The sequence below is a fragment of the Protopterus annectens genome, chromosome 2.part0, assembly GCF_019279795.1.
Source record: "Protopterus annectens isolate FY-2018-M chromosome 2.part0, PAN1.0, whole genome shotgun sequence".
Classification (NCBI taxonomy): Eukaryota; Metazoa; Chordata; order Ceratodontiformes; family Protopteridae; genus Protopterus; species Protopterus annectens.
This window is the reverse complement of record NC_056728.1, coordinates 673,844,345-673,868,716: the sequence shown is the minus strand read 5'-3', so window position 1 is coordinate 673,868,716 and position 24,372 is coordinate 673,844,345.

The window sequence follows — 24,372 nt, the reverse complement described above, 5'->3', positions numbered from 1 at the left end:
GTGTGACACATGTGTGACCAGCACCTGCACACATGCATGTGGACAGGTGTTTAAACAAATGGTGTACACACAGACTGCCATGCGTGCTGTTACTATGCCACCATATGACGGCCCCCATGATGGATATGCATTTGGGAGGGGGTTGCAACTGTGTTACGGACACCAGACACCGCCCCTGCACGGCTGCACCGTGCACAGTACACGTGTCACATGTATCCCCTGTTGCCATGTGTGTATGCATTGCTACATTGTGACATGTGTGTCAACATACATGGAACATGGACTGTGGTTTGGTACCACAGCTGTCACAGGCAAACTGTACAAGGGTATGTGTCCCTGTGAACACCGCTACACCCTGTAGGAGGTGCATACCACAGACATGTATCTGCCTTCCCTTCGTGTGTGTATTACCGCGTATGCCTGTGTCATGCATGTGGTACATCACAGGCTTCGTATGTGTCCTGCGTGCAGTCCATGCACACAGCCAGGAAATCACATATGTCACATATCCAGACATTGTTTCACTGTGGTACAGCTGCAGTCATGTGTCATACCTGTGTCAGGCCCGTGGTATGTGTGGAGCACGCCTGTCCGTGTATACCGGTACGGGTGGACTACATCACACCTGTGGGATCATTGATAGTACATGTGTACTCTGCACGACGGACGTACACCGCCACATGTCTTCTGGACATATGTCACATGCAGTTTCTGGACCGTGAGGCATACTGCTGCACCGATGACATGGTGCTGGCATAGCAGCTACAGTGTACACTATGGTGTGTACATGTTCAGCCTGCACTCGTGACGCCTGTGCTGTCATCTGTGTGTGTACATGTGACTGCATGTGTGTCCACCCTGCACATGTGTATGGGTTTACCTGGCCGTGACTTGCAGTGTGTGCACTCTGTCTGCATGCCGGACGGCGTGTAGCACATACTACGTGTGTGTGCATGGCCGGGTCGCTGTTGTGTGGGTGGACACACACGACGGTCCACATTCTGCCTCCCATGCCGTCGCCCCATGTGTATGCCTGTCTGCACTGTGCTGATTCTAAGTGTCTGAGCATGCCCAGTAAGCAGCTGTGTAGATGGACACACAGTACAGTGCACACCGCGCCTATCTGCATTGATACCCTTGGTGCATGCCTGTTTCCCCTCCGCAACTGCCACGTCTGTGGCATGGCCGGGTTGCTGTTGTGTGGCTGGACACACACGATGGTCCACATTCTGCCTCCCATGCCGTCGCCCCATGTGTATGCCTGTCTGCACTGTGCCAATTCTAAGTGTCTGAGCATGCCCAGTAAGCAGCTGTGTAGATGGACACACAGTACAGTGCACACCACGCCCGTCTGCATTGATACCCCGGGTGCATGACTGTTTCTCTGCAACTGCCACGCCTGTGGCATGGCCGGGTTGCTGTTGTGTGGCTGGACACACGACGGTCCACATTCTGCCTCCCATGCCGCCCCATGTGTATGCCTGTCTGCACTGTGCCGATTCTAAGTGTCTGAGCATGCCCAGTAAGCAGCTGTGTAGATGGACACACAGTACAGTGCACACCGCCGCCTGCATTGATACCCGGTGCATGCCTGTTTCCCCTCCGCAACTGCCACATCTGTGGCATGGCCGGGATGCTGTTGTGTGGCTGGACACACACGATGGTCCACATTCTGCCACCCATGCCGTCGCCCCATGTGTATGCCTGTCTGCACTGTGCCGATTCTAAGTGTCTGAGCATGCCCAGTAAGCAGCTGTGTAGATGGACACACAGTACAGTGCACACCGCGGCCGACTGCGTTGATACCCCGTGAGCATGTCTGTCTCCCCTTCGCAACCGCTAGGTGTGAGAGGCATGGCCAGTACACCAGTCGGGGGTACACACGACGGTTGGCACCGATGTCTGCTACTAGGCGTGTAGCCATGGCCATTGACATCCTGCATAGCCATGGTGACCATCCAGGTGACTCATATGTGGCTGTCATGCCACATTGGCTGCCTACATCCTGCACGCCAGATGCCCTCTCATAGGGTATACTGTAATGTGGTGCATCCCGTATTCATGTTGTGATGTACTGCTCCGTAGTTAGTTGGTATTCCCGACCGCAGCACTACTGTGTTACTGTACGGCCACCTTGGGATGGTAACAGGCTGTGTGACTGCTCACTCTGTCTTCATTCCCTATCGGCCGCATTGCCTCTGCAGATGATACCACCCACCTAGGGGTATGCCTCCTGACAGTGCTGTGCTCAGTAATCTCGTTAGCGCGTTCTGTAAATGCTTCATGCTGTAGTGAGTTCATGTAGGTAGGCGTAGGTTCGACTCTCGGCCCTTCCCTGTGTGTGTGTGTGTGTGTGTGTGTGTGTGTGTGTTTCCAGCTGCCTCTGCAGATGAACATGCTTTTAGACGCTTCACAACACATACCTTGACTATTGCCAGCTATTCCCTTACGGGTGATGTCACCCGCCTAGAAGTATGCCTCTGACAGCGCTGTGCTCAGTAATCTCGGTAGCACGTTCTGTAAATGCTTCATGCTGTAGTGAGTTCATGTAGGCGTAGGTTCGACTCTCGGCCCTTCCCTGTGTGTGTGTGTGTGTGTGTTTCCAGCTGCCTCTGCAGATGAACATGCTTTTAGACACTTCGCAACACATACCTTGGCAATTGCCAGCTATTCCCTTACGGGTGATGTCACCCGCATAGAAGTATGCCTCTGACAGCGCTGTGCTCAGAAATCTCGGTAGCGCGTTCTGTAAATGCTTCATGCTGTAGTGAGTTCATGTAGGTAGGCGTAGGTTCGACTCTCGGCCCTTCCGTGTGTGTGTTTCCAGCTGCCTCTGCAGATGAACATGCTTTTTTGACGCTTCGCAACACATACCTTGGCAATTGCCAGCTCTTCCCTTACGGGTGATGTCACCCGCATAGAAGTATGCCTCTGACAGTACTGTGCTCAGTAATCTCGGTAGCGCGTTCTGTAAATGCTTCATGCTGGAGTGAGTTCATGTAGGTAGGCGTAGGTTCGACTCTCAGCCCTTCCGTGTGTGTGTGTGTGTGTGTGTGTGTGTGTGTGTGTGTGTTTCCAGCTGCCTCTGCAGATGAACATGCTTTTAGACGCTTCGCAACACAAACCTTGGCTATTGCCAGCTATTCCCTTACGGGTGATGTCACCCGCCTAGAAGTATGCCTCTGACAGCGCTGTGCTCAGTGATCTCGGTAGCGTTCTGTAAATGCTTCATGCTGTAGTGAGTTCATGTAGGTAGGCGTAGGTTCGACTCTCGGCCCTTCCCTGTGTGTGTGTGTGTGTGTGTGTTTCCAGCTGCCTCTGCAGATAAACATGCTTTTAGATGCTTCGCAACACAAACCTTGGCTATTGCCAGCTATTCCCTTACGGGTGATGTCACCCGCCTAGAAGTATGCCTCTGACAGCACTGTGCTCAGTAATCTCGGTAGAGCATTCTGTAAATGCTTCATGCTGTAGTGAGTTCATGTAGGTAGGCGTAGGTTCGACTCTCAGCCCTTCCGTGTGTGTGTGTGTGTGTGTGTGTTTCCAGCTGCCTCTGCAGATGAACATGCTTTTAGACGCTTCGCAACACATACCTTGGCTATTGCCAGCTATTCCCTTATGGGTGATGTCACCCGCCTAGAAGTATGCCTCTGACAGCGCTGTGTTCAGTAATCTCGGTAGCGCATTCTGTAAATGCTTCATGCTGTAGTGAGTTCATATAGGTAGGTGTAGGTTCGACTCTCGGCCCTTCCCTGTGTGTGTGTGTGTGTGTGTGTGTTTCCAGCTGCCTCTGCAGATGAACATGCTTTTAGACGCTTCGCAACACATACCTTGGCAATTGCCAGCTATTCCCTTACGGGTGATGTCACCCGCATAGAAGTATGCCTCTGACAGCGCTGTGCTCAGTAATCTCGGTAGCGCATTCTGTAAATGCTTCATGCTGTAGTGAGGTCATGTAGGTAGGCATAGGTTCGACTCCCACCCCTTCCCCGTGTGTGTGTGTGGTGTGTGTGTTCACAGCTTCCCTAGTAGAGTGGAGTTATTTTAGATGCTTGGCAACACATACCTTGGCTATCGGCGGCCATTCCTTTACGGATGTTGTCACCCACCTGTACATGTGCCTCTGACGGTGGTGTGTTCGGTGGTCCACGTAGCGTGTTCCATACCTGTGTCATACTGTTGTGCGGTTGGGTATGTGGGGGTGTGGTCAATCACCATGCCTGCCACATGTGTGTGTGTGTCCATGCTCCCAGCTGCATGGGTTCATAGGGTATGGCTTTGAGGTTTCGAGAACACTCATATCCTGCCGCCATCCCTGTGTTTGTGGATGGTGAGACGCAGCTCGTGGACTGCTTGTGTGCCTGCTGTGTTTGGCGACCTCCGTAGCGTGTTCTCCACGTGCACCCTGCTATGGTGTGTGTACGTTACACGCACGGGCTTGCCACATGTGTCCGTCTGTATCACTGTCATTGTATATCTACGTACCTATGTTGTGCCCATAGTGCTGCTCTTGCATGGACAGCTGTCTGTCCCATGTATCGCATATTTGCACAGCTGACACATAGAACTGTGGTACAATGCATATCCACTCATTGTCCATGCACCGTCCGTATTCCAGAACACCCTAGAGACATCTGCTGGATATCGTGGCAGACAGCTATCCTTGCTGTACTGACACTGTACCCGTACACGCCATAAACCTTGTGTGTAATTGACTATTTATGGTGTGTGTATGTCTAACTGTGCTGTATGCATGGTCGTGTGTGTGTCCAGCTATAGCCATCTGTGCAGGTGTCGCCACTATGGGTAATCCTTGTGGACCGCTGTTTCATGTGCACTTCTGCACATACCTGCAGACCGTACTACCCCTCCTATGGCAGCGGCCTTAGATCGACTGCTGCCCTAGGCTGTAGGGCTCCATGGCGCACACCACCACAACACATGGTGCCCTCATCCTGGTATACCTACATGACACACCTACTAGACAGGTGGCCCTACTAGTGCGGCACCCTGGGCAGCCGCAGGATTGGCGTATGCCTACGGCCGGCTATGAGCACATCACAAGGCATACGTCTACATTCGGTGTTTTACGACGGCTAGGTTATAATACCAGAGGGGGGACCTCATCAACTATGCTTTAGAATGCAGATTTAGATGGATTATTAGGTGGAGGGTTGACCACACACCAGGGCAGACTGGTGAAACACTGATGAAGCCTCTTTTGAGAAGCAGGTGGCTTAAACCCCCGTGACAGGAATGTAGTTTAGGTACAGATATACAGTTAACACACATTAGTCCACTCTTTCAGTTGTGTACCACTGTATTACATTGATATGATATGCATATCTTCTATATATATTGTTAGATCTTTGATTGATGAGTATTAGGCATAGTACAATATCATATAATACATGTGTTACTAGGATGTTTTCTGAGATGTTAATATATGTGTGTGTAGTTAACATTGCGTCTGTGCTTTCTATGCTGTGGTTACATGTTCATTGTTTGCTGAGAAATTAACCAATGAAAGTGTAAGGGGGGATATTTAAAGCCTGGATGCTTCTATGTCATGTGAAAGTCTGATGGAGCCTACGGGTGAAAGCGCTTACATGTCCATGAAGTAACCTTTGTATACCATTTGTGACCTGTGGTGGACAATGTCTACGTTGACTGTTTCGTCTACCTATGTGTGTTTTGGATTGTGTGCCATAAGGTGCCAGTGGTTCTTTGATGTTGATTAGGTGTATTCCATGGTCAATTGACATTAATCCTATTAATTCACTGAAGGATGTTCTCCATAAGTGGGAACGCCATAGTTTGACCATCCTATGACCTTCCTAGCTGACGTTGTTTTTGTGCCATTGGTATGTGTTCCACAGGTCGCCCATTTCTTCCCCGGTATGGAAGCGAGTGATCCCCATTATGGTGCTGGCAGATTGAGTGCTGTGTACGCCGGTATTCGCACGGCGGTCTGGCTTTGTATGGCGAGTGTCTACTGTAGTCCCTATCTGTATTTCCTGTGTTATGCCTCACTGCAGCTGTGTGATTCCACCAGGTTTGCAGTTATGGGTGACATCTTGGTCCTACGCTTGTCCATCCATGCCGATTGCCTACTGGACACTGGTATAGAGCAGTACACATTTCACACCTGCATTTAGCATTATCCGCTGGATGCTTTGCACAATTAGTGGGGAGTAAGGCATGTGCTACTCCCACATCCCTCCCACGGTGCGGGACAACATATTATCTGCCAAACAACACCAAGCCCCATTTCTGCATACCCAGGATCCCATGGCTGCAACCCTCGACGGTACCCATTACACATCCGTCATGTGTGCGGGAATGGGATGTGGACGCACCTCTATGGACTCTACAATCTGGGAATTTCTGTTCATATGTCCTGCATTTCATGGACAGTTGTCATCAACTTTGAACACGCTGGAGGTGCATATGTCTGGCTGTACCGTAGTCACGGCTGTCAGTTCTTCTGGGTCTCTCGATCGCAGCTGGTTGACATTGCGTACAGATGAATCTTTGGGGTCCTACTATGAACACCAATATGCATATGTAAAGTGTAGAACTTGTTGGACTGTGTCCATCTGGCCAGTGGGTTTGACTGCTGCTGTATGTTCCCCAATCGCGGATGTCTGCTTGCTATCCATATTATGTAGTGCTACGTTAACCAGGTTATTCCAAACTGAACCCAGATGGTGTAAATCCAATGATGCAGGCTAAGAAATGCTTTAACTAATCCTCAGTTGTCCCATTAGGGAATTTCCGCCACTGTATTGTCAAAATAACACAACCAAAACATGTAGATCCTATTAATTCATTGAAGGATGTTCTTTATAAGTGTGAACACCATAGTTCAGAGATCCTATGACCTTCCTAGTTGACGTTGCTGGTGTGCCATTAGTATGTGTTCCACAGGTCGCAAATTTGTTCCGCAGTATGGTAGCGAGTGATCCCCATTTTCTTGCTGGCAGATTGAGTGCTGTGTACGCCGGTATACGCACGGCGGTCTGACTTTGTATGGGGAGTGTGTACTGTAGTCCCTATCTGCATTTCCTGTGTTATGCCTTACTGCAGCTGTGTCATTCCACCAGGTTTGCAGTTATGGGTGCCATCTTGGTCGTACGTTTATCCATCCATGGGAATTGCCTACTGGACACTGGTATACGGCTGTACCCATTTCACAGCTGCATTTATCATTCTCCGCTGGATGATTTGCATTAATGGTGGGGGTAAGGCATGTGCTATACCCACATCCCTCCCACGGGGTGGGACAACGGATTATCTGCCAAACAACACCGAGCCCCATTTCTGCATACCCACGATCCCATGGCTGTAGCCCTCGACGGTACCCATTACACACTATTCATGTGTGCGGGACTGGGATGTGGACGCACTTCTATGGACTCGGCCATATGGGTATTTCTGCTCATATGTCCTGCATTTCATGGACACCTGTCATCAACCTTAAACACGCTGGTGGTGCATATGTCTAACTGTGCCGTAGTCACGGCTGTTACACCTTCAGCGTCGCTCCCTCCATCACGTTTTTATTGCATAGGGTTACATTTTTGGGTCCTACAATGGACACCGATGTGCATATGTAAAGTTTAGAACCTGTTGGACTGTGTCCATCTGGCCAGTGGGTTTGACTGCTGCTGTATGTTCCCCGATCGAATGTCTGTTTGACTACACATATTATGTAGTGCTACGACATCCAGGTTTTTCAAACCTGAAACCAAATGGTGTACATCCAAAGATGCAGGTTAGCAACTGCTTTACATAATCCTCAGAAGTCACAGTAGGAAATATCCGCCACTGTATTGTCAGAATAACACCACCATAACATGTAGATCCTATTAATTCATTGAAGGATGTTCTTTATATGTGGGTACGCCATAGCTTAACCATCCTATAACCTTCCTAGTTGACGTTGTTGGTGTGCCATTAGTATGTGTTCCGCAGGTCGCCCATTTGTTCCGCAGTATGGAAGCGAGTGATCCCCATTTTCTTGCTGGCAGATTGAGTGCTGTGTACGCCGGTATTCGCACGCCGGTCTGACTTTGTATGGGGGGTGTGTACTGTGGTCCCTATCTGTATTTCCTGTGTTATGCCTTACTGCAGCTGTGGAATTACACCGGGTTTGCAGTTATGGGTGCCATCTTGGTCGTACGTTTGTCCGTTCATGGGAATTGCCTACTGGACACTGGTATAGGGCTGTACACATTTCACAGCTGCATTTAGCATTCTCCGGTGGATGATTTGCATTATTAGTGGGGAGTAACGCATGTGCTATACCCACATCCCTCCCACGGGGCGGGACAACGGATTATCTGCCAATCAACACCGAGCCCCATTTCTGCATACCCACCATCCCATGGCTGCAACCCTCGACGGTACCCATTGCACATACTTCATGTGTGTGTGAATGGGATGTGGACGCACGTCTATGGACTCGGCAATCTGGGGATTTCTATTCATATGTCGTGCATTTCATGGACACTTGTCATCAACCTTGAACACGCTGGTGGTACATATATCTAGCTGTGCCATAGTCACGGCTGTCAGTTCTTCTTGGTCTTTCGATCACAGCCAGTTGACATTGCGTACGGATAATTTTTGGGGTCCTACAATGGACACCAATGTGCATATGTAAAGTGTAGAGCTTGTTGGACTGTGTCCATCTGGCCAGTGGGTTTGACTGCTGCTATATGTTCTCCAATCACGGATGTCTGTTTGACTACCCATATTATGTAGTGCTACGTAAACCGGGGATTTTCTACACTGAATCCAACTGGTGTGAATCCAATGATGCAGGCTAACAGTTGCTTTAACTAATCTGCAGATGTCCCATTAGGACATTCCCGCCTCTGTATTGTCAAAATAACACAACCAAAACATGTAGATCCTATTAATTCATTGAAGGTTGTTCTTCATAAGTGGGAACACCATAGTTTAAACATCCTATGCCCTTCCTAGTGGACGTTGTTGGTGTGCCATTAGTATGTGTTCCGCATGTCGGCCATTTGTTCCGCGGTATGGAAGCGAGTGATCCCCATTTTCCTGCTGGCAGATTGAGTGCTGTACGCCGGTATTCGCACGGTGCTCTGACCTTGTATGTGGAGTCTCTACTGTAGTCCCTATCTGTATTCCCTGTGTTATGCCTTACTGCAGCTGTGTAATTCCACCGGGTTTGCAGTTATGGGTGCCATCTCGGTCGTACGTTTGTCCATCCATGGGAATTGCCTACTGGACACTGGTATAGGGCTGTACACATTTCACAGCTGCATTCAGCATTCTCCGGTGGATGATTTGCATTATTAGTGCGGAGTAACGCATGTGCTATAACCACATCCCTCCCACGGGGCGGGACAACGGATCATCTGCCAATCAACCCCGAGCCCCATTTATGAATACCCACGATCCCATGGCTGCAACCCTCGACGGTACCCATTGCACATCCTTCATGTGTGCGGGAATGGGATGTGGACGCACTTCTATGGACTCGACAATCTGGGGATTTCTGTTCATATGGCCTGCATTTCATGGACACTTGTCATCAACCTTGAACACGCTGGTGGTGCATATATCTAGCTGTGCCATAGTCACGGCTGTCACCTCTTCTGGGTCTCGATCGCAGGTTGACATTGTAGGGATAAATTTTGGGTCCTACAATGGACACCAATGTGCATATGTAAAGTGTAGAACATGTTGGACTGTGTCCATCTGGCCAGTGGTTTGGACTGCTGCTGTATGTTCCCCAATCGCGGATGTCTGTTTGACTACCCATATTATGTAGTGCTACGAAACCCATGTCTTTCTACAATTAACCCAAATGGTGTTAATCTAATGCTGCAGGTTAGCAACTGCTTTAATTAATCCTCAGAAGTCCCATTATGAAATATCCACCACTGTATTGTCAATATAACACAGCCAGAACATGTAGAACCTATTAATTCATTGAAGGATGTTCTTTATAAGTGGGAACGCCATAGTTTAAACATCCTATGACCTTCCTAGTTTACATTGTTGGTGTGCCATTAGTATGTGTTCCACAGGTCTCCCATTTGTTCCGCAGTATGACAGCGAGTAATCCCCATGTTGTTACTGGCAGATTGAGTGCTGTGTACGCCGGTATTCGCACGGCAGTCCGACTTTGTATGGGGAGTGTCTACTGTCGTTCCCATCTGTATTTCCTGTGTTATGCCTTACTGCAGCTGTGTAATTCCACCGGGTTTGCAGTTATGGGTGCCATCTTGGTCGTACGTTTGTCCGTCCATGGGAATTGCCTACTGGACACCAGTGTAGGGCTGTACACATTTCACAGCTGCATTTAGCATTCTCCAGTGGATGATTTGCATTAGTAGTGGGAGGTAAGGCATGTGCTATACCCACATCCCTCCCACAGGGCGGGACAACGGCTTATCTGCCAAACAACACCGAGCCCCATTTCTGCATACCCAGGATCCCATGGCTGCAACCCTCGATGGTACCCATTACACATCCTTCATGTGTGCGGGACTGGGATGTGGACGCACTTCTATGGTCTCGACAATCTGGGAATGTCTGTTCATATGACCTGCATTTCATGGACACTTGTCATCAACCTTAAACACGCTGGTGGTGCATATGTCTAGCTGTGCCATAGTCACGGCTATTCACTCCTTTTAGGTCTCTCAATCGCAGCTGGTAGATGTGGCGTACGGATCAATTTTTGGGGTCCTACAATGGACACCGATGTGCATATGTAAAGTGTAGAACTTGTTGGACTGTGTCCATCTGGCCAGTGGGTTTAACTGCTGCTGTATGTTACCCAATCGCGGATGACTGTTTGACTACACATATTATGTAGTGCTACGACAACCAGTTTATTCTGAACTGAACCCAAATGGTGTAAATCCGATGATGCAGGTTAGCAACTGGTTTAAATGAACCTCAGAAGTCCCAATGTGAGATATCCGCCACTGTATTGTCAAAACTAACACCACCAAAACATGTAGACCCTACTAATTCATTGAAGGATGTTCTTTATAAGTGGGAACGCCATAGTTTAACCATCCTATGACCTTCCTAGTTGACGTTGTTGGTGTGCCATTAATATGTGTTCCACAGGTCGCCCATATGTTCCGCGGTATGGAAGCGAGTGATCCCCATATTCTTGCTAGCAGATTGGTTGCTGTGTACGCTGGGATTCGCACGGCGGTCTGGATTTCTATGGGGAGTGTCTACTGTAGTTCCCATCTGTATTTCCTGTGTTATGCCTTACTGCAGCTGTGTAATTCCACCGGGCTTGCAGGTATGGGTGCCATCTTGGTCGTAGGCTTGTCCATCCACGGGAATTGCCTACTGGACACTGGTATGGGCTGTACACATTTCACACCTGCATTTAGCATTATCCGGTGGATGCTTTGTATTATTAGTGGGGAGTAGGTCATGTGCTACACCCACATCCCTCTCACGGGGCGGGTCAACGGATTATCTGCCAAACAACACCGAGCCCCATTTCTGCATACCCAGGTTCCCATGGCTGCAACCCTCGACAGTACCCATTACACATCCTTCATGTGTGTGGGACTGGGATGTGGATGCACATCTATGGACACGTCGATCTGGGGATTTCTGTCCATATGTCCTGCATTTCATGGACACTTGTCATCAACCTTAATAACGCTGGTGGTTCATGTGTCTAGCTGTGCCGTAGTCATGGCTGTCGCTTCTTCTGGTTGAACGATAACAGCTGTATGATGTTCCATAGGTATCAATTTTTGGGTCCTACAATGGACACCAATGTGCATATGTAAAGTGTAGAACTTGTTGGACTGTGTCCATCTGGTGGGTGGTTTTGACTGAACTTCCTAGTTGACGTTGTTGGTGTGCCATTAGTATGTGTTCCACAGGTCGCCCATTTGTTCCGCAGCATGGCAGCGAGTAATCCCCATTTTGGTGCTGGCAGATTGAGTGCTGCGTACGCCGGTATTCGCACGGCAGTCTGACTTTGTATGGGGAGTGTCCACTGTAGTTCCCAACTGTATTTCCTGTGTTATGCCTTACTGCAGCTGTGTAATTCCACCGGGTTTGCAGTTATGGGTGCCATCTTGGCCGTACGTTTGTCCGTCCATGGGAGTTGCCTACTGGACACTGGTATAGGGCTGTACACATTTCACAGCCGCATTTAGCATTCTCCAGTGGATGTTTTGCATTATTAGTGGGGGGTAAGGCATGTAATATACCCACATCCCTCCCACGGGGTGGGACAATGGCTTATCTGCCAAACAACACTGAGCCCCATTTCTGCATACCCAGGATCCCATGGCTGCAACACTCGACAGTACCCATTACACATCCTTCATGTGTGCGGGACTGGGATGTGGACGCACGTGTATGGACTCGACAATCTGTGGATTTCTGTTCATATGTCCTGCATTTCATGGACACTTGTCATCAACCTTAAACACGCTGGTGATGCATATGTCTAGCTGTGCCATAGTCACGGCTGTCGCTTCTTCTCGGTGGAATGGCAGCAGCTGGATGATATAGCATACGGAACAATATTTGGGGTCCTACAATGGACACCAATGTGCATATGTAAAGTGTAGAACTTGTTGTACTGTGTCCATCTGGACAGTGGTTTTGACTGCAGCTGTATGTTCCCCAATCGGGGTTGTCTGTTTGACTACCCATATTATGTAGTGCTATGAAAACCAGGTGTTTCATAACTGAATACAAATGGTGTCCATCCACGGATGCAGGTTAGCGACTGCTTTCAATAAACCTCAGAAGGCCCAATAGGAAATATCCGCCACTATATTGTCATAATAACACCAGCAAAACATGTACATCCTGTTTATTCATTGACAGATGTTCTTTATCAGTGTGAACACCATTGTTTAACCATCCTATGACCTTCCTAGTTGACGTTGTTGGTGTGCCATTAATATGTGTTCCACAGGTCGCCCATTTGTTCCGCAGTATGGAAGTGAGTGATCCCCATTCTCCTGCTGGCAGATTGAGTGCTGTGTACGACGGTAGTCGCACGGCGGTCTGGATTTCTATGGGGTGTGTCTACTGTAGTCCCTATCTGTATTTCCTGTGTTATGCCTTACTGCAGCTGTGTAATTCCACCAGGTTTGCAGTTATGGGTGCCATCTTGCTCGTACGCTTGTCCATCCATGGGAATTGCCTACTGGACACTGGTATAGGGCTGTACACATGTCACACCTGCATTTAGCAATATCCGGTGGATGCTTTGCATTATTAGTGGGGAGTGAGGCATGTGCTACACCCACATCCGTCCCACGGGGCGGGACAACGGACTATCTGCCAAACAACACCGAGCCCCATTTCTGCATACCCACGATCCCATGGCTGAAACCCTCGACAGTACCCATTACACATCCTTCATGTGTGCGGGACTGGGATGTGGACGAACATCTATGGACTCGACAGTCTGGGGTTTTCTGTTCATATGTCCTGCATTTCATGGACACTTGTCATCAACATTAAACATGCTGGTGGTGCATATGTCTAGCTGTGCCGTGGTCACGACTGTCGCTTCTCCTGGTTGAACGATGAAGGCTGGATGGTATTCCGTATGGGACAATTTTTGGGTCCTACAATGGACACCAATGTGCATATGTAAAGTGTAGAACTTGTTGGACTGTGTCCATGTGGCCAGTGGTTTTGACTGCTGCTGTATGTTCCCCATTCGCGGATGTCTGCTTGACTACCCATAGTGTGTAGTGCTACGTAAACCAGGTTTTCCAAAACCGAGACCAAATGGTGTACATCCAATGATGCAGGTTAACAACTGCTTTAAATAATCCCCAGAGGTCCCAGTAGGGAAGTATCGCCACTTTCTTGTCAGAATGTCACCACTATAACAGGTGGATCACGAGCACTTTGGCCCGGTCTTACCGGGCATTTGCAAATGTAATTAGCAGAAACATATCATTAAATGAATAATAATACATATTTTAATAATAAAGTTGATCTTATGTTATTTGGACAATAGCTTCTGCTATTGACATACGATGCTGTGGGTGGTGCCGGTTACCATACACATGGCTTTCTCAAAGGCCGAATTCACAATTCTAAACACTACTGTGGTCTCCTTTAAGGACCCTTAGCCAGTGGTCAACATTACTCAAGCCACTGCATCACTTACATATGCCTTCTACCGGCACCTACAGGACTGCATGGATCAGGCATTCCCTTACCCAACTGTGGTTCTTTGCACCAATGCCAAGCATCCAGTGTGGTGTACCCCAGCCATACCCAAGCTGTACAACGAGAGGAGGTGGCTACTACAAGACAGAGCAGACTCCTTGTGGGGTATGACACCCTTGCTCATTATATGTGAAGAGCTACAAGCTCTCATTACATAATCCGGGGCAGGTTCCACAGATATATCTCCAAGGACTCGACAGAAATTCATACGGCCTTCATTAGCTATGCTGGACACCTGGGAGGTAACTCCCAGATATGCTCTGACTGGGTTCACAATGATGTGAAGTGTACTGAACATACACACATTGCCAACATACTGGCTGACAGGTTTGGTGAAGACATCTCCACCCCCACCCCCCCCACATTGAGAGATGTCTGTACAGCGGATTGTGGCCCCCGAATGTTCTGTAACGCACAGGTGGGACATGCTCTCTCCAAGGTAGTGAACACAGCATCCATGGGACCAGCTGGTGTCCCGACTGTGTACTCCGCAATCTCATTGAGGAATTAGACCCACAGTTAGGACAGCTGTTTGATCTTAGCCTCACCTCGGGTAACGTACCCAAGTTGTGGCGCACGGCGACTGTAGTCCCACTTCGCAGGGGCAGTGCCTCCACTGACCCTGGTTATTACCGTCCCATTAGCATGAGATGCCTTATCTGGAAAGACATGGGGAAGGATCATACTGCAGCCCATAGATGACGACATAGGGGACCTGCATACTTTGCATCCAACCCAGTTTGGCTTGGTCAGGGGCAGATCATGCTTAAAACCTGGTTGACGTTTTAGGGACAGTCACCGAGGCCATTGATGAGGGTCATGCAGTCCATACAGCCTACCTCAACCTGGCAAAGGCCTTCAACACAATACCCCCTCGGGTATCATTGATAAACTCATCGGCTTGGATGTGAACACGTACATCGCAGGATGGGTTGCAAACTGGCTAGGTGACACAACCCACGCGGTCATAGTTGCTGGCAGCATGTCAGACTTACTGCCTGTCACAGGCGGTGTCCCACGGGGCTCTGCCCTGGGTCCACTATTTTTCTACATCTACATTTCCAAAGTACAAGCACACACAGGGGGGTTAGGGCTGACATTGTTTGCAGATGACTGCGAACCGGGTGCCATAGTGGGACGGACATCTGACACAGATATCCTTCAAAGGGGCCTCACAGATATGGATATCTGCTGTCAGGGACATGGCCTACAGCTAAATTCCGGGTTATGCATAGTCATACCCATCGGGAAGAACAAGGTCACCCCTGTCCGCCATATGGGTGGCAGTCCACTGATCACGGGGGGAATTACCAGGGATCTGGGGACCCAGGTTGTCAGTCACCATTCGTTTGACACACACGTTGCTATGGTGGTTCGGTAGAACTTCTACATTGCCCACCTGATCGTGCAGGGATTCACATCTAGATCAGGGTAGGTCATCGTCTCCTTGTACTCATTAATATACGAAACCACCATAAAAGAGCAGGAACAACACCTCAAATCGATGCACAGAAGTTTATTCTGGTACCTCGGCTTCCACAGCCTTCAAAGGAATAATCATTCACAGACAAATGCATCATTTTATATAAAGATACACAATTGGTTAATTAATTAATTAGTCATCCTCATTCATTAGAGACAACATAAGTTAAAAGGGCCATACATAGAGGAAAAAGCACAAAAAAGAATAACACACACCCCACACACTTACTAAAGTGCTAATTAGAAAAAACACACTTACTAAAGTGCTAATTAGAAAAAACAGCTTAGGAATAAATTCTACCTGCAGATAACCAAATTTAAATAGTTAGATTATTTTCTAAGTTTAAACCTTTCGGTTTTAAAGTGCCAAAGTTAAGGATAAACATACTTTCCAATCTTAATAATTTATATAGGAAATTCCCATTATTACAACTGCCAGGTCTAGCCAAGGCGTAAAAGAAGAATGAGTCCAACTTCCCATTATGTAACATATTAAAATGTTCTGAAACTGGACTTTCTATCCTCCCATTTCTAATGTCACCCATATGTTCCATAATTCTTAACTTTAATTGGCGTTTAGTTTGTCCTATGTATATTTCGGTGGGTTACACCCACAACCTATAATATAAACCACCCCACAAGATCTACAATTGAAATTATCCATAGCTTGGTATTTGATGCCATTGATACAATTTCCTGTTAAATTCCTGACATTTTGGCAAATCTTACATTTTCCACACTTAAACATACCCTTTTCTGATGAAATAACTTTTTCCCTATTTAGCCTAATCTGAGATTTAAATTTTAATTTCTCTTTCAGGTTTGCATATCTACCAAATGAAAAACAAACCTTACTAGGAAATAGATGGCCAATTTCATCATTATGATAAACAAAAGGCCACAAAAAATCTACTATTTCTTTAAGAGAGGAAGAAAAAGGAGAATATTTACTAACATAAAAAATAATCTAACTATTTAAATTTGGTTATCTACAGATAGAATTTATTCCTAAGCTGTTTTTTCTAATTAGCACTTTAGTAAGTGTGTTTTTTCTAATTAGCACTTTAGTAAGTGTGTGGGGTGTGTGTTATTCTTTTTTGTGCTTTTTCCTCTATGTATGGCCCTTTTAACTTATGTTGTCTCTAATGAATGAGGATAACTAATTAATTAATTAACCAATTGTGTATCTTTATATAAAATGATGCATTTGTCTGTGAATGATTATTCCTTTGAAGGCTGTGGAAGCCGAGGTACCAGAATAAACTTCTGTGCATCGATTTGAGGTGTTGTTCCTGCTCTTTTATGGTGGTTTCGTATATTACTTGTTCTACTTCCTTGTACTCATTACTCATTAGACCTATGATTGAGTACATTGCCCAGTTCGGAAGGTATCTGACCCGACACCTACAGCAGCTGGGAAGGCCCCATAGGTTCATCGTCAGACAGATGCAGGGTGTCAGGGATTTGTGTTATGCTGCCCCACTGTAAGGACTCCTGCTCCATTCAGTCACATACCACTTGTTCAGTGGTGACCTGTGCCTGACATACGAGGCCATGTCGACCCATATTTGATGACTATGCTTCACCTACTGGATCTACATCCCTCAGAACCACAAGGGCAGGTGACGTGAACCTTGACACGGTCATTAATAGAATGTGTTGGAGTGACACATACATCACCCAGACACTCACTATGCTGTGGAACAACATCACAGTACATGTGAGGCAGAGAACCTTGCTAGCCTTGTTCGAGGGCGATCTTGTCCATTGGATGGGGGATTGCAGATATACCCCAGGGATTACATCATTGTCACTGCTTGACAGAGGTACAGCAATATAATAGGCATTTTATCTCCAGACTGGAGGGTTGGCAAAGGTAACATAACTGTGGCCTAGGGTTATGGCTGCCCTTGGGTAGATAGCCTACTCTGTACCTATGGACCTATGAACCTATGTTCATAGTTTGTCCCATTCACACTTGTCTATCCCCTATCCTCATTCTTATCTGTATATTTCTGTGGCACGTGATTGAACTATGTATTACCTGCAGGTATGCTGTCTACAGTACACATACGTCACAGTTGATTACAGTGTATCTGTGTACCTACCTCTGTGATACTGAGGACTACCACACATCCTTCACAGCATTACATGCATATGTCCATTCTATTATTCTTTGGCCTGAGGGGGGGTGTTAAGGCAACGGTTCCACGTGTCCCTGTTTGTGCACGCGTCATGGTGGTCTTTGACCAGCCTCCGTTGCTGTCGTGGGATGGACGGTAGTGTTGGTGTGTGTTTGGCATGTGTTTTCACTGCCGGTACATCTGTGGGAGGTGGGGTTGGCACATGTTCCTCTTTGCAGGGGGCCCCATCCTGGACATTTGTGTCATGCATCTACACTTGGCACATGCCATATGTCCTGTGCTATTCCCACAGTCGTGTATGCCTTCCTGCATTACTACTGCATGTTACTGGCTGTTTGTATCTGGTACGCATGGCTATTATGGTGGATAGCTTGGCCTATTCCCATGCTATGACATACCCATCCATCCAGGCATATAGATGTTATTCCGTCCTTTGCGTTGGCCATGGGTGTTTGGCCGTCCGGCAACGCTACTCTCAACGTGTGATGTCCCACCTTCCCCTTCTGTGCCTGTGGCACCCTGTTGGGGCGTCCTGCTTGGTGGGCAGATGTTCCGCCATATGTGTTGTGTTTGACATGTCTGCATAGCTAATCATCGGTACGGTGGCTGAACATACCGCCTTGTCCAGATGTGTACAGTTATGGGCACCGTGGTGTGCATGCCTATGGGGTTTCGACAGGTCCATACCACATGCGGGATGTACACATTCTGCCGACACATTCACATGCAGCCATTTGGATATCTGTACCTGAGGTGGGATGTTAATATGTGGGGTACATATTTGCCCACGTGGCACTGCCTAGGACAATACTTCTTACTACATTTCAGGTATGCCCATTGTGTGTAGGTGTGTAGCTGCGCAAGGCTGCTAGCTGGGTTGGGTGCACGGTCGCATGGGTGCGGGTTACATGCTATGACGGGGCTGTTGTGTATTACATTTGCATGCATGAGTTCCGCTTCTGGATATTACGCTTAGGCATACGCCGTCCTATGTGTATGCGACGAGCACGTTGCTGGGTGTAGTACATGTTGCTATGCACATGTTTGCCTGTGTTTAGGGTATCTTGTTTCCTTCTTGTTGTTATATCGACACGGCTACCCGGCTGTGTACTCTCACTACTGCTGGTGACCATGCCCATGTCGCTACTTCTATGTCGGTGCGGCGCGCTGACATGCTGCGGTACACCTTCACTGGGTATGCCCACTGACAGTGCATTGCGGGACGGACACGGTATTACGCGTATCCTTTGTTCCTTGGACGGGTACACTTTGGACTTCGTGGGTTAATGTTTGGTTCTCCATTTTGTGTGAACGGATACTATGTTGCATAGTCTGCGTACGTTTCATTATCCATGGGCCCTGGCTGGTGCGGTTACTATTGCAGGCGGCCTGTGGAAGTCAGCACTTTAGGTTGCTCATCGCCTGCCGGCTTGGCCACGCCTCCCGACGCATCCTACTTGGGCTCGCTCACGTGCCCTCCGCACGTGTCTGTGGTTGCGGCGCGCACTCATTACTATGCATATGGCACTACTACGCGATTATTCACTGCACTGCCGGCGCAAGCCTTACACCGGCCTTGCGCCGAGCTTCATGAATCCCGGGGATAGTCTAAATATGTAAACATTATATGTATTTGCTTGTGTGTTTTTTCAGCTAGTAGATTGTGTGTGAAAAAAACATTCTTTATTGTCCCTGGATTCACTGAGTGGTTGAAAAGTGTATTCTCTGCATGCAGAAGAAACAAGATTTTAGAACTTTTTTATTCGGTTCAATGTATGTTTGATATTCCAAACAATTTGATTATCAGAACTACCCAAGGTCCCAATTAGTTAATTGATATATATATATATATATATATATATATATATATATATATATATATATATATATATATATACACAGCAGAACACTGAGATGAGGGTTGCCAAGGTCAGGTACCCAAAAATATATAAAAATAAGCATCAAAGCAGAGTACCACAACTGCAACAGCTAAAAACAAGCAGACTTTACTAACAAAAGTGATAAGTGCTTTAGGGTTTACATAAGCCTTCTTCATTATAATACAACTCAGTATAGTGACCTATATGTCATATAGAACTCTTTCATCAAAAACATTTAAAATAACAACATTAATTAAGCAAATGAAAATGAGGTATTACTGTTTAATTAATGTTATTTTTAAATGCTTTTGATGAAGGAGTGTTATGTGACATATAGATCACTATACTCACGAGTTGTATTATAATGATATGTTAGAAAAATAATATCACTATTGGCCCATATGCTGTTGTACTTATTTTATTGGTGAAACATGTTTCATAGTTATTGGTTGATAGAAACACAGTATATTGTATGATGACTGGTTTACTTCCACATACAATCAGTATTTTAGTTTCGATTGACCAAACATTTTGGCATTTTACAGGAGAAATTTTATTGGATGCTTTACCATTTAAATATGTGTTTGTCTATTTGATAGTTGATCTGAAGAAAGGTTATACAAACCTTTTGTTAATAAAGTCTGCTTGTTTTTAGCTGTGGCGGTCATGGTACTTTGGATGCTTTTATATATATATATATATATATATATATATATATATATATATATATATATATATATATAAGTCATAACATCTAATTTCAAAACAGTGAGACCATAAGATTGAAAATTCAAAACATCTAAAACTCATAACATCGAATCTCACATCGAAAATATATAAAATTGAGTAGTTCATAGGTTCATAGGTAGGTACTAGGCTGTCTGCCTGAGGGCATTTATAAGCCTAGCCAGAGTGTGTCATCTTTCACTGCCCTATTGGTTAATTAACTGAGCCTCAGTCAAGCAGAGCCAATGAAGTGATCCCAGGGGTGTATTTTCTGTTACCCATCCACTCGTCAATGTTTCTCTTGAAGAGTGTTAGTGAAGGGCTCTGCCTGATGTAATTTGGAATTTTGTTCCAATGCATACGGAGTCTCTATGATAGGAATCTATCCCTCCAGCATGTTCTATTTATTGTTGTGGTGAGGTTTAGCTCACTGGAGCGTGTGGCTTGCAGTGACTTGGATTCCTTTAGGTGGAGCATGTCCATCAATTCTGAGTTGGATGTGGCTTTGTAAGTCAGGCAGAGATCACCACTGAGTAAGCGATATGCCACTGAGTACAGCCGGAGTATTTTCAGTCGGACTGCATAGGACATATGTTTGAAGCCAATAATCCTCTTGGTGAGGTACTTTTGTGGTCTTTCCAGCTGTTGGAAGTGTCTTGTGAGGTACATCCCAAATGGGGCATTGTACTCTATGATGGGTCTAATGAGTGATGAGTAGAGGGGCACTATAACCTCTTTATTTCTAGATGCAAACCCTTTATTAATTAGATGGGCAACATAGAAGGATTTCCTAACTACTTTGGCAATATGATTGTCAAAAGAGAGATTACTATCTACCTGGGCCCCCAGATCTCTTATTACCTCTTCTGTATTAAGGGGGCTGCCACCTATGTGGTAATTCATGGGTGTTTTGTTTTTCCCAAATGGGATGACTATGCATTTTTGAGCATTTAGCTTGAGGCCATGACTTTGACACCAGGTGTCTGTCTCAGTAAGGCCCTTTTGGAGGATGTCTGTGTTAGCCAGAGAGTCAATTATGGCTCTCAGTTTGCAGTCATTGACAAACTTGGTTAGCCATAGTTCTCCTGTGTTTGCCTGTACTTCTGAGAAGTATATGCTGAACAGTAGGGGTCTCAGGACCGAGCCTTGAGGGACACTACTTGTGACTGGTTTAGAGTCAGACCTGGAGCCCGCCATTCTTACCATGTGAGTTCTGTCTGTAAGCCAGTTGGCAACCCATCTCATGACGTAGGGGTTTATCTCGAGGCTGGTGAGTTTTTCTGTAATACCTGAGTGGGGAATGGTGTCAAAAGCCTTGGCAAGATCAAGGTAGGCTGTGTGAACCACCTTTCCCTTGTCTATGGCCTTGGTGACTGTCTTGAAGAAGTCAACCAGGTTTAGTAGGCATGATCTGCCTTTAACAAAGCCGAACTGGGTCAGGTCAAGTGTTTGGAGGTTCCAAATGTCTTTGTTAGTGGGTTCCATGATGATGCACTCCATAGCCTTGCAGACTAGGCTAGTCAGGCTAATGGGGCGATAGTTACCAGGGTCAGTTGTGGCCCCTGCTTTGTAGAGAGGAATAACTGTTGCTGTGCGCCATTGTATGGGCATGTAGCCTGTGGAGAGGCTGAGGTTGAAAAGCGTGTTTAGGTGGGGGGTTAGTTTGTTCTGTAGTTCATGCAAGACGCTGCCTGGGACACCATCTGGTCCCATTGATGCTGTATTTTTTGGCTTTTGAAAGGGCTGTTTTCACCTGTGTGTCTGTGATTTTTGGGACACTACACTTTTCCGGTATTGTTGTGGGGCCTTTGGAGGTGAGAGAGGGGTGACGTTTGCACTGAATCTATCTGCCAGTATGTTGGCAGTATCAGTAGGTTCAGTATATTTTGTGCTATTTTGCACTAGTTCGGTGCATATCTGTGAGTTGCCACTTAAAATCTTAACATAGCTAAAGAAGGCTTTGTGGCTGTCTTTTGAATCCTTGGCTATTTTTCTTTCGAAGTTAGCCATGCATGATTTCATGAGGGACCTTACTTCCTTACTGATACTGATCAGGGACGTCTTTCCTTCTTGGGATTTGCTTTTTTTCTGAACTAGTTTCCTCCTTCTATTGTACAGACTCCTTATTGCAGGGGTCCACCAAACTGGTTTCCTTCTCTTAAAGGAGTGAGTCTTGGTTTTGCTACGGATGGCACAATCCATGCATCCTTCTAGGTGCTCATAGAGTGCATTTGTAAAGGTTTCTGCATCTTGGGCAGCATTATCCTTTAGCGTGGGGGCTGTGAAACTTACCACCTCTGTCTTAAATAAGGTGAAGTTTGCTTTAGAAATTTTTTTACTGTGGTTTCCTTAGTTGCAGGTGGTGATGGGGTGTGGACATCCAGAGTGATTAGTTTATGGTCTGATCTAGCCAGTGACGGGTTGACCTCCGGTGTGGAACACCTGTTGCCCATGTTGGTGATGACCACTTCCAATATGTTTTCTCCTCTGGTCGGGGAGTTTACCAGCTGATCCAGGTCGTTTGAGTTGATGAATTCCAGAAAACTCTGGGCCTGGGAATTTGTACTCGCGCGGTTTTCCCAGTGAATGGTAGTGTAATTGAAATCACCCAATATCAGGGTGTTCCATAGGACCTTCATGTTCTCCAGTGTCTCCAGAAATGTGCAGTGGTGGTCCTGGGTCATGGAGGTTGATCTGTAGCAGGTTACAGTTTGCAATGCAGATTTGCCCAATGTTAGTTGCACATAGATGATCTCAGAGGTATCATGCTGCGCCACTAACCTGGAGGTGTAGTTATCCTTGATGAATATGGATACACCCCCTCCTTTTGTGTTTCGGTCTGTGTTCTGTGGCCGAAATGTGTGGTATGAGTTGTAGCCCAGCAGTGCTAGGGTGCTCTCTGGAGCCTTGAACCAGGTTTCAGTTACTGCACAGATGTCAACATTCTCCATACTGAGGAGTGATTCGAGCACGTGCATTTTGAGATTTAAAAAACCTCGCGTTGAGTAGCATGACCCTCAGTTTTGTGTTAATTGTGCTGTTTACAGAGATGGGTTTGACTTTTGAGCCTTGCCTAAAAAGGCACTATGGGGGCAGCAAGAGCCTTGGCCAGTATTCAAAAGCCTAGGGGTGACAGGTGGAAGCCATTTCTTGGGAAGCAACATGGCTTGTCAAGCATGTCGTCCCAGGCTGACAGACACTGGATCCCCTTTGAATGACACCAAAAGCTTAGCCAGTTGTTGAAATTGATCATTTTTTCTTTATACTGAGGTATCATTCTTGGTGAGGGCAGGATGCAACTCAGGGTCAGGGTCATACCAGCTTAAGCTGCAGAGAGCTCTTCCATGTCTCTTTTCATGTAGTCCAGGGAGGTACGTCTCAGGTCATTCACACCAACATGAACAATGACAGAGTCATATTTGTACTTGTTCTGGAGTGACCTAATTGCTTGTGTTATGTGGTGGATTCTGGCTCCCGACAGGCAGCTAAAAGTAACCTTCTGCTTGTCCAGCCTAGTGAGTGGGATGTCAGTGTGCCTGACTATAGAATTACCTATTACTAGTGTGTTAAGTATGTTATTTCACCTTAAGGGCTGTGATTGTGCAGCACACTGATTTTGTGTTTTATGTGTTGTCTGGTTTGTGACGGGAAGTGCAGGTTGTTTGGGTGTCTGCTTTGGAAGTCTCTGATGCTTTTGCAGGTTTTTATTTAAAGCATCCAAGTATGATTTTATGTATTTATGTGTACTTTTTTCCAGTGCTGTTTTAGTAGGTCTGTGTGTGGCTGGAGGTGTGGTGCAAGTGTTAACCTTCTCCTCTTGACTGTCTGTTCGAGTCTTGGGTGGAGACAGTTTAGCTTCCAGTTTGGCTGTATAATTGCATCTCTCGCATATGTTAGTGTTT